The sequence below is a fragment of the Schistocerca serialis genome, chromosome 3 (assembly GCF_023864345.2).
Source record: "Schistocerca serialis cubense isolate TAMUIC-IGC-003099 chromosome 3, iqSchSeri2.2, whole genome shotgun sequence".
NCBI classification, from domain to species: Eukaryota; Metazoa; Arthropoda; class Insecta; order Orthoptera; family Acrididae; genus Schistocerca; species Schistocerca serialis.
This window is the reverse complement of record NC_064640.1, coordinates 195,852,604-195,868,440: the sequence shown is the minus strand read 5'-3', so window position 1 is coordinate 195,868,440 and position 15,837 is coordinate 195,852,604.

The window sequence follows — 15,837 nt, the reverse complement described above, 5'->3', positions numbered from 1 at the left end:
ATAAAGGGTACCGGCAATGAAGGGAAGTATAGAAGCAAATTCCTCCCCACGTACAATGTAGTGTTTTTAAATATGACAATGCCCACGTCGTCTGTTTAAATTGGCATTTTAAAGGGGCCACGAAACTGCCTTTCAATGTAAAATAAATGCCGGAATGAAAGTTTAACTCGTTCCAATAAATCGAAAATATGGCTCTGAGCACTATGGGACTTAACAGCTATGGTCATCAGTCCCCTAGAACTTAGAACTACTTAAACCTAACTACCCTAAGGACAGCACACAACACCCAGCCATCACGAGGCAGAGAAAATCCCTGACCCCGCCGGGAATCGAACCCGGGAACCCATGCGTGGGAAGCGAGAACGCTACCGCACGACCACGAGATGCGGGCAATAAATCGAACAGTTTGTGGTGGGACAACTGTTTCGACTTTCTGAAAGTGTTTCTTCCTCATCGGAAACACTTTATTTTACGTTAAAATGGATTGTTGGGTGCAGTATAGGCCAGCACTCTAAAATTTCCGTTATACACCGCTCCAGGTAATTTGCACTTCTCCTTTGGTGTTAATTTGGTTTGCGTGTTGAACGTGGTTTTCCTAAAGGACGACTTCAACAACTTCGTTTTCTGTTAAAAGTCGCTAGAGTTGTTAATATTTGGCTTTGTTAATGTCCTCTGTATTATGGAGGCAAAGGTGGACCAAGCTTCCAAGATTTACAGGTTTGTGGTTTTGAGAAATACGGTTTCTGTGTTTTGCGTGTTTCCATAGTACGCAGCAAACATATCAAACTGCTTACCCGTCAGCTACTTAACCGATGTTTCTTTCAATGCTCATAACTAGAACCCATGTTTGAAGTCTGTCCACCATTCCCAATGATTTCGAGGAACACGCAGCCATAATTTTATGTTGATTGGTGCTCATTCTGCACTGTCGTGATTGTACTATAGTATTCCTCATTATCGATTTAGGGACATACTGTCCCTTCATCCGATTGGCCTGTACACATAATGCACCATGAACTTACCTGACAGCATTTAGACATTAATAGTATACATTTAATATTTCGATACTAAGTTCTAAAATTGAATTACACGTATTACATGTTTTAATGTCCAGTATAAAAATAAAAACGTTATATGAGATATTGAGGATTCCATGTAATAATGAACACCTTGTGTAAATTAAAGTCATTTATGGTTTGTGCCTCCTCTCACGTACATTTGTGTTTCGTCTCGTAACACCACTCTGTACTCAACGTCGTTAATTTGATATTGCAATCTCAAAGCTAAATCTAGCCGTTGCACACCCTATCATACCATTTACTTGTAATTACCATAAGGATAAAACGCGAAAAAGGACTTATTCCAGATCGGCTCCAAGAAGAACCAAACTCATTATGATGGTATCGGCTATCGGTTAACGAAGAGTCGCCTGCTGTTGCTGAGTGTAAGACCTTGTCTATAGGGTGCGCAAAGATTGGATATAGTATTACTCTCCCAATAAGAAATAACCGATGCTGAGTTTTTAGTGGGGTTACGAGACGGAATACAAATTTTCGCAAGTTTATAAACAGTAAGACGCTAAACGCGAGGATTATTCTGTTAATTAATGTATCATGTTTAAAATTATTTCATGGACGGTTTGCTATAAACCGTGCAAGCTAACTACCTAAATACCTTATATAAGGTATTTATTTTTATAACTCGATGCTAAAACAAGTAATTCTATATTTTAGAACTTAATGTCAAAACGTGTAAGGCATGTTATTAATGTTTCGTTGCATATCGAATCACTTTACGATATGTCCGCAGCTCGTGGTCGTGCGGTAGCGTTCTCGCTTCCCACGCCCGGGTTCCCGGGTTCGATTCCCGGCGGGGTCAGGGATTTTCTCTGCCTCGTTAAGACTGGGTGTTGTGTGATGTCCTTAGGTTAGTTAGGTTTAAGTAGTTCTAAGTTCTAGGGGCTGATGACCATTGATGTTAAGTCCCATAGTGCTCAGAGCCATTTGAACTATTTTTGAACTTTACGATATAATTATGTGTATCGCTCATCTGACGAAGAGACTGGGTGTTCCGGAACCAATAACGTGAAATAAGAAACTTCCTGGCAGATTAAAACTGTATGCCGGTCCGACACTCGAACTCCTTTCTTTCAGGAGTGCTAGTTCTGCAAGGTTCGCCGGAGAGCTTCTGTAAAGTTTGGAAGGTAGGAGACGAGATACTGGCAGAAGTTCAGCTGTGAAGACGGAGCATGAGTCGTGCTTGGGTAGCTCAGTTGGTAGAGCACTTGCCCGCGAGTGGCAAAGGTCCCGAGTTCGAGTCTCGGTCCGGAACACAGTTTTAATCTGCCAGGAAGCTTCATATCAGCGCACACTCCGCTGCAGAGTGAAAATCTCATTCTGGTAACGTGAAATAAAATAATAAATAAATACAGAACTGTACGAGGAGTTGATTGAATTCAACAATTACTTGTGTGTAACCCAAGTGATATCACTTAGCACGTCTACTGAAAACTTGCTTGCAAACCGCGCAGAAAGCTCATCCGAGTTTCTCAGCTAACGACTCTGTACCACAGAATATGGAGAGAGAGAACGCTCTTCATAACATACCTCACCCTATATCGCGCAGCTTTGTGCCCCTGGACAGCCTGTTTAGGTGTCAGGTTACACCCGTTGTGGGATTCACTGGGAAACGAGAGTCATTTGGGCCCTGACTAAGCCCCAGGGAAGACGGCGCGAGTCGAGACGGTTCAATCCCGCCATGCTGATTTAGGTTTTCCGTGATTTCCCTAAAGCGCTCCAGGCAAATTCCGGGATGTTTCCTTTGAAAGGGCACGGCCGACCTCCTTCCCAGTCCTCCCTAGTCCGATGAGACCGATGACCTCGCTGTTTGGTCTCTTCTCCCAAACAATCCAATTCAATCTTTGGCGGTCACTTGTCAAACGTGGTGAGAGAAACCTCGTCAGCACGAGCGCTGTAATGTTAGTATCATGGGTTGCATGTAGTGGCGGCTGTTGAGTAAGAGCATATGAACACCATAATTTTTGACAGCTTTCGGAGTTATTGGTTATTTTCCTTTGAATACTGAAAATGTGGTAATCTGAAATACACGGAGCTAAATCTACTACGCTATATCACATTGCTACTCCACTAGACTCCTTGAAACTTGGCATCAAGGGTCGCGAGCACATTTTCGGTTGTGCACGTTTTAATGAGGTTTTCCGCATGCGCAGTTGGCGTGACGTAATTGCCTTAAAGGCCAAATATCCACAGATTTGATGAACAACGTGCACGGTTCACGACGTGCACTGCAAGCCTTTACCACTCAACTACAAGTTTACGCCGATGCCACCAGGTGGAAGCACACTACAGCAGACTTTTACCCCCATTTCCTTCTCATAAATCCCACTAGACGGTAGCACACGCCTCAGAGATGCCAGTTCACTCATTATACAGTAACATTATACCGGACATCACTTCATGTTATAATTATACTGACAGAAAAACAAGCCGGCCGCTGTGGCCGTGCGGTTCTAAGCACTTCAGTTTGGAACCGCGTGACCGCTACGGTCGCAGGTTCGAATCCTGCCTCGGGCATGGATGTGTGTGATGTCCTTAGGTTAGATAGGTTTAAGTAGTTCTAAGTTCTAGGGGACTGATGACCACAGATGTTAAGTCCCATAGTGCTCAGAGCCATTTTTTGAACAGAAAAACATTTTGTGGGATTATGAATGAGACATAATATATTAGTTTTAAGTTTTGCCATACAGTAATCCACTTGGGGCGTGTTTGTAGTTGGTTGTTTACTCTGCTGGAATGTACTTTCGTGTGTAGAGTCAACATCAAGTGTGTTGAATCTGTTTCAAGTGCTAACAGAAAAGGAAATTACCAAGAAAAGTTACCACAAAAGAATTAGGGTCTCCCAGACCAGATCCACTGACTGATAAAGTTTATAAAGTCAAATAAGCGTGACTACAAGTGAAAAAAGAAGTGTATAATGAATGTAAGTTGTGTGGATGCAGTGTAAGAATGTCTGAGTTAATTCGATAAGTAATGCGTGTGTTAGGGATCTTGTATATTTCTCTGAAAAAATAAAGCACGAAAACTTCCACTTACACAAAAATGCGAAATGAAGAGTAACGGAAGCTTACACGTTATTTCGTTCTTGCCCTAAAATGAACTTAATTATGTACCAAATAACAAAGTTACCCCAAAACAATTATCTCTCTTTTCAGTCAAGTTATGCATATTATTATTATTATTACTATTTTCGCTGAATTAGTTGTGTAAATATATTGATAAGCATAACTGTTATACAGGTTCAAAATGGTTCAAATGGCTCTGAGCACTATGGGACTTAACATCTGTGGTCATCAGTCCCCTAGAACTTAGAACTACTTAAACCTAACTAACCTAAGGACATCACACACATCCATGCCCGAGGCAGGATTCGAACCTGCGACCGTAGCAGTCGCGCGGTTCCAGACTGAGCGCCTATAACCGCTTTTTTTTTTTTTTTTTTTTTTTCATAACTTTAGACCGACTGTGGCAAAAAAAAGGAAAAAAAAATTACAGTTGGACGCGAACAGGCGACTATAAGCTCAGAACTCACGACGCTTGCCACTTTTTTTTTATTTATTTTTTTTTTAATTTTTTTTACCCCTTTTTCTACGCTGCCCCTTTTTTTCTATTTTTTTTTAATATTATTAGACGCTACCCCCTTTTTGGACCACTTTTTTCCCTTAAAAAGCCCATTAGGAAATTGGAACTAAAAAAATAAATAAATAAATAATAAGAAAATAAAAAAGAAACCTAAGTGCCACCGCCACTTGTCATCCTATAACAAAAAAAATCTGATCCACTTCAGGCGTTGGCTCCTGAGTAAGCCCACCCCAGAGAGCTGCCTATAGACCAGGGGAAGTATGGGAATCAAGGTTAGGGCTATTCGTCGCCACTTTTTCTTATCTTTTTATATGATTACATTTAGGGAGCGTGTACAAATGAGAATTCTAGTAAGTGTTACAAGTAAGTGTTACAACAACAAAGGTGGCATAAAAGAGTAATCAAAAAAATAAAAATATAAACCACTGATGTAATTCTAACTAAAAGGTTCTTCAATTATGTAACTGGTTCCACTTGGAGCCTTGCCATCGTTATCTGAAATCTCCAATAGCGCCTTTGAAGGGCATCGGCAACGGAGGCACTCTGCTTCGCTAGTGCCGCAAGGAAAACAGTATCCTTGCAGCAGCTTGTCTCTTCCTTTGGTCATGGCTGACAAGGCAGAACGTTGAGCCGTTAGTGTGATGCGGCACAGCACATTAACCACAGCCTGGCACTCCCCAGCTGAGTGGGGGGTTAACGAAAACGGTGCGTAAATAATTTGCGAAGAGCGTACGGTATTTCGGTGTGCGTTCGAGGGCATTGTGAGCATGTTGTAGCAACCACCAGTAATCAAGCTGCTCTTTCTCTCCGTCGCTAAAGATGTAGGCGACGGTAAGTCCCTTGAACCATGTAAGCGCATGATATTTTGCAGCCGGAAAGTAAGTTTCATCGGGACAGAGTAGGGTCTGCGGGTCAATCATATCAGGTGTAACCCGGAGGTAACAAGCCAGTATCTTCTGTGTTAGTCGCCAAACTCCGGACGATGATGCGCAAGTAAAACGATGTTCATCAGTATCCAAAAGGTGACAATCTGGGCAATAAGGGGAGTCTGCCAGTCCGATAGTGTGAAGTCGCTGGCGTGTGGCATATTTTTTGTTGGCGATCTGATACCACTTCGAACGCACCGTGGATGACAGAAAGTGGTGGTGTATCGTTTTCCACACTCTTGGCCAGTGAACCGTAGGGTACTTGTTTTCCACCACGTTATGGTGAACAGCCCGCAGAAGGTTAGTATAAAAATCTTTCGCCTTCGGTGGACGTGTGGCGGAGAGGTTCAAGCTGACATAGCTGTAATCAAGAATGAAGGTCGACACATGGGAGAGCTGTGGTGCGACGTGCGCAGCCGACACCGGCGGGACGTTAGAGGCTGGCATCAGAACCTGTAGTAAACTACCCGTGAGAGAGGTATATTGACTTTTCCATCGTTTCCTCATGTTGCTCATGTAAAGGGCAGCTGCTCTCGCCCTGACGTTGACCAATCCCAGCCCTCCTTTGTGCACTGGGAGGGTAAGAGTGTCGTATCGTACTTTAAAGATATGACCTGCGGAAACGTAGTAACTGAAGGCCGCCTGAAGCCGGCGACCTATCTGCAGCGGTAGTGGGAGGACCTGTGCCACGTGGTTGAGTTTGGATGCTACGTGGAGGTTCAAGTATTCAACACGTTGTAGCTGATTCAAGTCCCGGAGCAGGTTCTGTCGCACCATTGCGCGTATGATCTGTAATAACCGTCGGTAGTTTGCTGCAGCTGTTTGACGTACATCTTTCTTGAACGTGATGCCCAAATATCGCAGATCGGAAACTGGTGGGAGGGGAGCGAGGACTTCCGGTCCGAGACCACGCCCAATGTCCAACGCCGCCGACTTGTTGATGTTCAGAAGACTGCCTGCGGCCTGTCCGTATCGCTCAATCCAGGTTAGTACGCTTTGAACTTCGTCATTGGAACGAACCAGCAGTAGCAGGTCGTCAGCGTATGTCCTATAGCGAAAGGTGACGTCCCGCAGCGTGATACCAGATAGGCGGTGGTTAAGGCCCCCTAGGAGTGGCTCGAGTGCGATTGCATAAAGGTAGGTAGAAAGGGGACAACCCTGTCGTAGAGACCTCTTAATGGGTACTGGTCCTACCGTCCTTCCATTGACCTGAACGTGTGAGCTGGCTGCGGTCCAAAGACGCCGTAGGGTGTCGATGAGGCCCGGGGGGAATCCCATACAGTCCATCACTCGTAGGAGGAAGTTTTGGTGCACTCTATCAAAGGCGCGGTTGAAATCGACGGAGACGATCGCCGCTCTCAGACGGCACGCAGAAGCGATCGCTATTAAGTCCCTGCAGTCACCGGTGGCCGTGTGTATGTTGGCTTCTCCCCCCTGCGACGTCTGTTCTGGAGCGAGGATCATCGGCAAAGTCGTCTTAATACGGCTCGCCATAATCCTGGTGAAAATCTTGTAATCGGCGTTCAACATTGTAAGCGGCCGATAGTCGTTAATCGATAGCCCTCCACCTGGCTTGTGTACTGGTATGAGGAGACCTTCTACAAACGCTGGCGGCACAACACAGTCTGGAGACATAAGTTCGCGGAACATTATAACCCAGCGAGGCATCATGAGGTCACGGAAAGTCCGGTAGAATTCGATGGGCAATCCATCAGGTCCAGGAGATTTATTGGCAGCACCTTTGTCCACGGCGTCTTCGACTTCTTCGAGTGAGATTTCCTCTGTTAGTGCATTCACGGTAGCCTCGTCGATAGTACGTGTTATCTGCTGTAACACTTCAGTAGTGGCCTCGTCAATGACGGTTCTTTCCTTGTAAAGATGACGAAAATGATCCTCCACCGCCTTTACTATGGTTGCTTGGGTCGTACATAAGCGACCGTCGTGTGTCCTGAGTTGTGTGATTAAATGTTGACGTTGTCGGCGCTTATCCGCCACAACGTGGTGCATAGTGGGTTCCTCTGCAACCGTTCGGTCGTGCCGTCGCGAGCGGACTACTGCACCTTCTAGTCGACGCTTCGTCAATGATAGTATGTGAGCCTTGATTCTGCTTTGGTCATGTTGTCTCTCCGGGGAAGGGGGTAAGGCGTCGAGGTCCCTGAGTGCCGCGTAGTAAAAATCGAGGGTCTGTCGATGCCACGCAGTCACGTCCTTGCCATATCGCATAAGTGTCCTACGGATTGCTGGTTTGGCACAGAGGAGCCACCACTCCAGGGTCGAGGTGTATCGTGGGTGGCGGCGTTCACAGTCAGTCCACGTTGCTGCAACTTGCCGACGGCAATCCAGGTCCTGGAGATGAGTTATGTTGAGCTTCCAAAAGCCATTGCTGCGCCAGACTTGTTGGGGGCGTAGGTGTATAGTGCAGATATAGGCACTGTGATCGGAATAGGCTTGAGGCCATAATTCGGCGTCCACCACACCTTGTGTGAGATCTTGTGACACATATATGCGGTCAAGTCGGCTGGCCGAATGACTGGTAAGATGAGTGTGGCCAGAGCGGTTACCGTGGACTTTTTCCCACGTGTCGCAAAAGTGAAGTTCTTGGATCATCGCACCCAGTTCCGGACAAGGCATGTAATGTGGGATTTGGTCCTTGGGATGAAGTACGCAATTAAAATCGCCGGCGAAGACGCTGTGGTCGTATCGTCCAAGGAAAAGGGGAGCGACATCTGTGGAGTAGAATCTGGCGCGGTCGTGACGTCTTGTGGTACCCGACGGCGCGTAAACATTAATGAATCGGGTGTTGAGTGCCGTAAATGCTATTCCTCGCGCGGAGGGAAGAAACGTGACGTCGGTAACTTCAATACCTTCACGCACTAATATCGCCACTCCGGTGTCTGCAGGGCTACCGGGCGTCACATGTGTGGCGTAACCGTAAAAGTGCGGGAGTGCAGTCGTTTTCACTTCTTGTAGGAAAGCAAAGTCAACTCCCATGGCTCGTATGGTTTCTTTCAAAAGTTGGATCTTGACAGGAGAACTGATCATGTTGATATTCATTGTCGCCAGGCGGTAAGCCTGGCAACGCGTTGATTGGGCGAGGTTATCCATGTTGAAGTTGGAGAGAAGCGAACATCGGAAGTAATGTCACCCCCGCCAAACGCGGTCCTCCCTGTGCTGCTTATGCTGCATGATCCGGCGGCGCCTCAGCTGGCCACGGGTCGGGATCTTGTGTCTCGACGTCCTCGGCCCACGAAGCGGGCGCGGATGTCTGTTCATGTTCCATAGCCTCGGAATGTTTGGTAGTAAGGGACCGGGCGACTTCGCTGCCTGCACTGGTACCTTCCCGCTGCTCACTGTTTCTGTCAATGGTCTGATGTTCGAAAGCTGCCTGTTTTTCTGTCTGTTCTGCAAGGTTGGAGTCAGTGGAAACAGCCCCAGCTTCGCGGCTGGCTTCTTGAGGGGTCAGTTGTTCTTCCCCGGCCGAATGCGAACCGCTGTGTTCCGACACGGTCCGACGACGGCGCTTTCGGCGTTTCGGTGATCGCTGTTTCCGTACATGGCCTTCATTGTCAGAAGACGGCACTGACTCACGCTCCGCCGGAACAAACGCTTCGGTCGGTACAATGAGGGAATCAATTGCCATCTTGCCGGCGTCAATGTCTGTCGCGTTCGGTAGCTCCAGAGTCGTAGTACTATTTTCCACCACTGGCCAGGTCGGCGGATCATCCAGGTTTTTGTCCGTGGAAAGTGATTCTTGTACCGCTGAAGCGGTCGGCCGTGTCTGTTGTGTGGAGAACGTCGTGAGCGCCGCCGCGTAAGTCACGGGTAGAACAGTCTTCGCCGCTGGTGGTGCAACGTCCTTCGGTGGGAGTTGTGCGATCCGACGCTGGAGGCACTCGGAACGAAGGTGTCCTTCTTTGCCGCATCCGGAACACGTCTTCGGCTGGCCGTCATAAATAACTATGGCCCGGCATCCTCCTATCTGGAGATAGGATGGCACGTGTCGTTGGAGATCTATGCGCACTTGGCGTACTCCATTGAGTACGGGATACGTCTTAAACTGGGTCCATTTTTCAGCCACGTGTTCGTGTACCGTGCCGTAGGGGCGGAGCGCCGCTACAACTTCTGCCGCCGGGAGTTCAAATGGAAGTTCGAATATGCGGATAGTCCGCAGTCCCATTGCGGCATGGCCAACCTCGACGTTGCCAACATTGCCATCTGCGTGGCAGAAGCGGAGTTCTTGTTTCATCTCACGAAGCACCTTGTCGCATGTAGTTTCGTTTATGAGCTTTACATAGACCGTGCTACTGACGATCGAAAAATGAATGCCGACAATGTCGGCAGCCGGGATCTTGGCTTCCTCTTTTAAAAAGCGTTCGACTTCGAGCGCCTTTGGTCGGGTAAAGTCGTTCCGAAATGTGAATTTCAAGGTTGATCTTCTGTATTGGTTTGCCATGGTCTTGTAGCGCTACGGCGTCACGTTAGTGTCGGCCGAAGAAAGTAAACAAGGCGCGCGGGCTCTCTCTGACAGCGGAGAGCACACACCGCACGTCTGCTTCGCTCGGCTGCGAGAGCCGCACTGAACCGCTAGACCACCGCGGCCGGCTGTTAATTGGACACTCTCATATTTACCTGAATCTAAAAATTAGTGAACACCCTGAATGTATGCTCACGTGTTGCCACTGGCTGCATGGGAACTGACCGAGAACTCAGAATAACTGAGATCGATGGTGTGTACATCTGGCTAAGTTAGACGCTAGGTCAACACTCACTGAACCTCCACATGGTTCGTAGTGAATACTTAAGTGGTGGTTGTATTCCTGCTTCCTAGAGTACAGCGCGGTTCCTTATCAGATGATCCAACACTTTAATAGGATCGTTTTTCCAGGGAGAGTTCCTCGTCGGTGTATGAAATTTATAGCATGTTTTCTACTCTGTCAACTTACTAGCTGACTACAAGTTGATTAGTTCCCAGTCACAGATCATGATGAACTATAGTTGGGCAGAGCTAAGGAAGGACTCTACAATTTTCCGCACCACCATCATGTATGCGATTTCCTTTAGAGTTGTGCTGCACTTTCCCACAGTCCTCCCAAGAAATGCAAATCTCCCACACACCTTTTTTTAATAGCGATTTTACGAGTCCACTTCTTAACATTAAAGCTAAATACTTATTATGATGTAACGTTGCTCACGAAGTTCACCACTAATATTTTAATCGGATACTGTGGGGTTCTTTCCCTTAGTTGTAAACATTATCTTGCATTTCTCCACGTTTAAAGAGAACTGCCTACTGTGACACCAAATGGAAGTTTAGTCCCAGCCTTTCTGTATTTCCTTGTCATTATTCAACGACGATGCTTTTTTGTAGATATCTGCATTTACACTGAAGATTATAATAGTGCCGATGATCCCTTCACACAAATCGTTTATGTACATCGAGAATATTTGAATTTCTGTTGAGCTTCTTAAGACACACTTAATGCTACTTTCATTTGAGTAGAAAATATGCCGTCGCCCTACGCTACGACTATGGCGCAACATGAGTGGCGGATTGGCAGACGAGAGCACATGTTCCAGGCTTCCTGCAGAAATAGTATCGTTGCTGTATGCGTAAACAGGTGCTGCAAAGTGTGCGAGTAAAATGGCGTGGCAACTGGAAACCTATTCCGAAGTTCAAGTAACCGGGGCAGTATGATTCTTGAGGGAGAAACATCTAAATTGCACATAGATTCACCGTGAAATTTTGGTGGTACGTGGACCAAGTGCAATATTGCGTCCGGCCATCGTAACATGGTGCTAACAATTAGACCAAGGCTACACAGGTGTAGGTGATACTTACCGTGAATGGTTAGCACACTGGACTCGCATTCGGGAGGACGACGGTTCAATCCCGTCTCCAGCCATCCTGATTTAGGTTTTCCGTGATTTCCCTAAATCGCTTCAGGCAAATGCCGGGATGGTTCCTTTGAAAGGGCACGGTCGATTTCCTTCCCAATCCTTTCCTAACCCGAGCATGAGCACCGTCTCTAAAGACCTCGTTGTCGACGGGACGTTAAATACTAACCACCACCACCACTTACCGTGAAGTCAAGATCTTGCACCATGCCATTTCTATCTTACCGGCAAGCTGAAAGATCATCTGGGGGGCCGATGTGTGCATGCTTTGTGCGGACGCAGACGGAGCTGGCTACAGTTTGCAAACAGCTGAATGTGCCTTTGGCTATAGTCAGTCGTCATCAGGCTGCTGCCTCGGGGTGTAGCGGTGGCGGAAAATCTGAAACTCTAGCGCGTTGCATGACACTGTAAGGTTTCGCTCATGGGGTCAGCTGTCGAGGCATCTCCCAATGTATACAACGTGCTGGATTCGCCCTCACAGGAGAATGAGTGGCGGGTGTTATTGTGTTCGTGTCGCTCGAGGCTGAGGGCAAATATGGAGGCCGGACGTCTAGCCTCGCCCATTCACCCTGTGAGTGGACAGGTGGCAGGTCCTTCATGGTCCGAGCAGGTACACGGGGGTTGTGGTTTACTAGTTATCGGGAGCTCCACCGTCAGGCGCGTTATGGAGCACCTTATACAGGTAGCATTCAGGGACGGAAAGAAAACCAAGGTGCACTTGGTATGTCTGCCAGGGAACTTCATTCGAGATGTGGAGGAGGCCTTGCTGCGGCTATCGAGCGTGCAGGGTGCAGTCGTCTGCAAGTTGTGACTCGCATCGGCACCAACAATGCCTGTCGCTTGGGTTCCGAGGCCATTGTCGATTCACACAGGCGGTTGGCGAAGGTGGTGAAGGCTGCTGGCATCGCTCGCAGGTTGCAAGCGGAGCTCACAATTTGCGGCATTGTTCCCAGAGTCGATCGGAGCCCTTTCGTTTGGAGACATGTAGACGGCCTCGGCCAAAGGCTTCGTCGTCTCTGTGATGGTCGTGGCTGCGGATTTCTGTATCTGTGTTATCGGGTGGGGAATGGTAGGACTTCCCTTAAGAGGTCAGAGGTGCAATACACTAGGGAAGCAGCTACTTGGGAGCAGAGTGCTTATGGAGGGCACATGGGACCTTATTAGGCTAGGTAGCAAGTTGAGGTCCCCTGATTAACACTCGCCAGACAATTCACAGACAGCAAAATCAGAACGCATTCAGAGAAAAGACACTTCGACTATCAAAATTTTGTCAGGGAATTGTCGAAGTATTCGTAATAAAGTTCCATAGTTTACTACCCTCCAGGATAGTTCTCGCGCTTGATTTATTCTAGGGACCGATAGCTGGCTGAAACCCGAAGTAGGAAGCTATGAGATATTTAGCAATTCACGGAGCATATATCGGAAAGACGTATTAGACGCCATGGGAGGGGATGTTTCATTGCATTTGACAAAAATATTGTCTCTACTGAGGTCGAATTTAAGTGTGACAGTGAAGTTATCTGTTCGTGGATAACAGGTCTTGGTGCAATCAGGTTAATTGTTGGATGTTTCTACCGGTTACGCGATTCCGCTATGATGGTTTTAGAGTCACTGACTTAAGTCTACGGTCAGTAGCGCAGAATTACTCAGATCATGCAGTATTAGTTGGAGGTGACTCTAGCCTATCGAGTGTAGACTGGGATGTCTATGGATTCATTGCAGGGGATGCATACAGACAGTCTTGCAAAGTTCTTTTGAACACCTTTTTCAGAAACTGTGTTGAGCAGTTCGACAGCCCATACACAATGGAAATATCTTAGGCCTCATAGCTACAAACTGGCCTGACCTAATCGACGGCGTCAGTATAGAGACAGTGATTAATAATCAAGATGTTATCATAGCGATTTTCGTTATTAAAGTTAATAAATCAATCGAGGAGGCTAGGAGAGTATTTATGCTAGAATGAGCAGTTAGTAGTTGTTAGAATACAAATTAGAAAATGAAATGACATCATTTAGTTCCATTACAATGGACATACGCGAATTATGGGCAAAGTTTAAACAGATTGTAAATCATACTCTGGAGAGTAAGTGGATTAAAGACGGAAAAGACACATCCAGTTTTAACAACGAAATTCGGGAAAGGCTGAGGAGCAAAGGCCGTTACACTCTCCGTTCGAAAGAGAACGCGAAAATGACGACAGGCAAAAGTTAATAGAATTTCGTGTGTCTGTAATAAGATCGAAGGGCGAAGCTTACGCCAGAGCAACGTATATTGTCGAGAGCCCGAGAAAATTCCGATCGTAAGTAAAATTGTTAAGTGGGGCTTCTCTCCAGTCACTCGTTGACCAACTTGGTGTGGCAGCAGAAAACGGCAAAACTAAAGCCGAAGTTTTAAATTTATCATTTATGAAATCGTTGACGCTAGAGACTGGTACAAACATACCGTCGTTTGACCATCACCGAGACTCCCGTGTGGAGAACATGTTCCAAAGAACAAACACCGCGGGTTCATATAATCTGATTTGCCTCGATGGGAAATGAATCCAAAACCTTCAGTGCGGATGCACATTTACGTTCGACCTCAAGTGGAATCTAAAATTAGCGACCATGGAGGACATTGACGGAGTCTGTGGATAGTTGGCGCTAGGTGGCACAGTGAGTCAATGGGGGAACATGCCGAGATATTCCGAGCATTTGCGATAAACAGTGTGTCTGGATGGAGCAGTGGTTAACGCAGCTGCTTAGTACGTAGGCTATTCCGGGTTCGAGTCTCAGTCTGTCACACATTTGCACTCGTCGCCACTGATTCCGCAAGAGGTCATTCCTTTCTCCCACCTCCCCTTTCAGTTTACATAAAATGTATCATAGCTGCGAATCCCACGTGATGTCTGTTCTTTCAGACACGTCAACCACGGATTCACAAAATTTGAAACATTTAAAGAGCGATTTATTGAAACTTCCTGACAGATTAAAACTGTGTGCCGGACCGAGGATCGAACTCGGGACCTTTGCCTTTCGCGGGCAAGTGCTCTACCAACTGAGCTACCCAAACACTACTCACGACTAGTCTTCACAGCTTCAATTCTGCCAGTACCTACCTTCCAAACTTTACAGAAGCTCTTCTGCGAAGCTTGCAAAACTATTGCTAGGCCATGTCTCCGCAATATCCTTTCTTCCAGTAGTGCTAGTTCTGTAAGGTTCGCAGAAGAGCTTCTGTGAAGTTTGGAAGGTAGGAGACGAGGTACTGGCAGAATTGATGCTGTGAGGACGGGCCGTGAGTAGTTCTTGCGTAGCTAGGTTGGTACGGCACTTGACCGAAAAAAGCAAACGTCCCTAGTTCGAGTCTCGGTCCAGCACACAGTATTAATCTGTCAGGAAGTTTCATATCAGCGCACACTCCGATGAAGCGTGAAAATCTCATTCTGGAAGCAATTTATTGGCCGGAAAAGTCCAGCTGCATAGCTGAGCTCAATCCTTTAAAATTCCAGATCTCTGCCGCGTATGCAACATACTTTCATGATTTTTAAACCAACTGTTAGCGATAATTAAATTATGTTCTGTGCAAAATTCTACCTGGGCGGCTTCCTCTCTCTGTCCGTTCCCCGAGTCCATATTCACCTTTTATTTTTCTTTCGCCTCCTTTCCCTACTATCGAATTCCAGTTCCTCATCACAGTTAAATTTTTGTCTCCCTTAACTATCTGAATAATTTATTCTGTCTCATCATACACTTTTCTGAACACTTGATCATCTGAAGTACTAGTTGGCGTATTAACCTGTATTAGGGGTGTTCAATAGAAAAGGTAGGAAACAAAACTGCAGGTATAATTGTAGTCTTTATTCGAAAGTAATCATCAGAGCCCTGAGTACAATTATCACACAGTTTACGAGCCGAACGATTCACTGTTCCTACGAGGCTGTGACAGAAGTCTCCACGGTGTCCTTTAGTTCGTCGCCCGAATTGAAGTGCTTCCCTTTCAGGCTTTTTTTTTTTTTTTTCGCAGACCAGAGACACGGAAGTCGCAGGGCGAAGTGCCCGGTCTTTAGGGCGGATGCTGCACAGCTGCACCCACTTGAACTTGACCATTACACTTTATGTGACCTTGGAGGCGTGTGGACGTGTGTTATTGTGGAGCAGAATCACTCCATCCCTGAGCAGCCCAGGCCTTTTGCTCTTGATGGACATGCGTGGGCTACGGTGTGCCTCACAGTACACTACACTGTCAGGAGTTTTTCCGCGCTCGAGGAATGCGATGAGTATGGGTCCTCGGACGCCGAAAAAGAAGGTGAACATCATCTTGCCTGCAGAAGACACGCCTTTGAATTTTCACGGGGAGGTGACGAAACTACTTTCGGG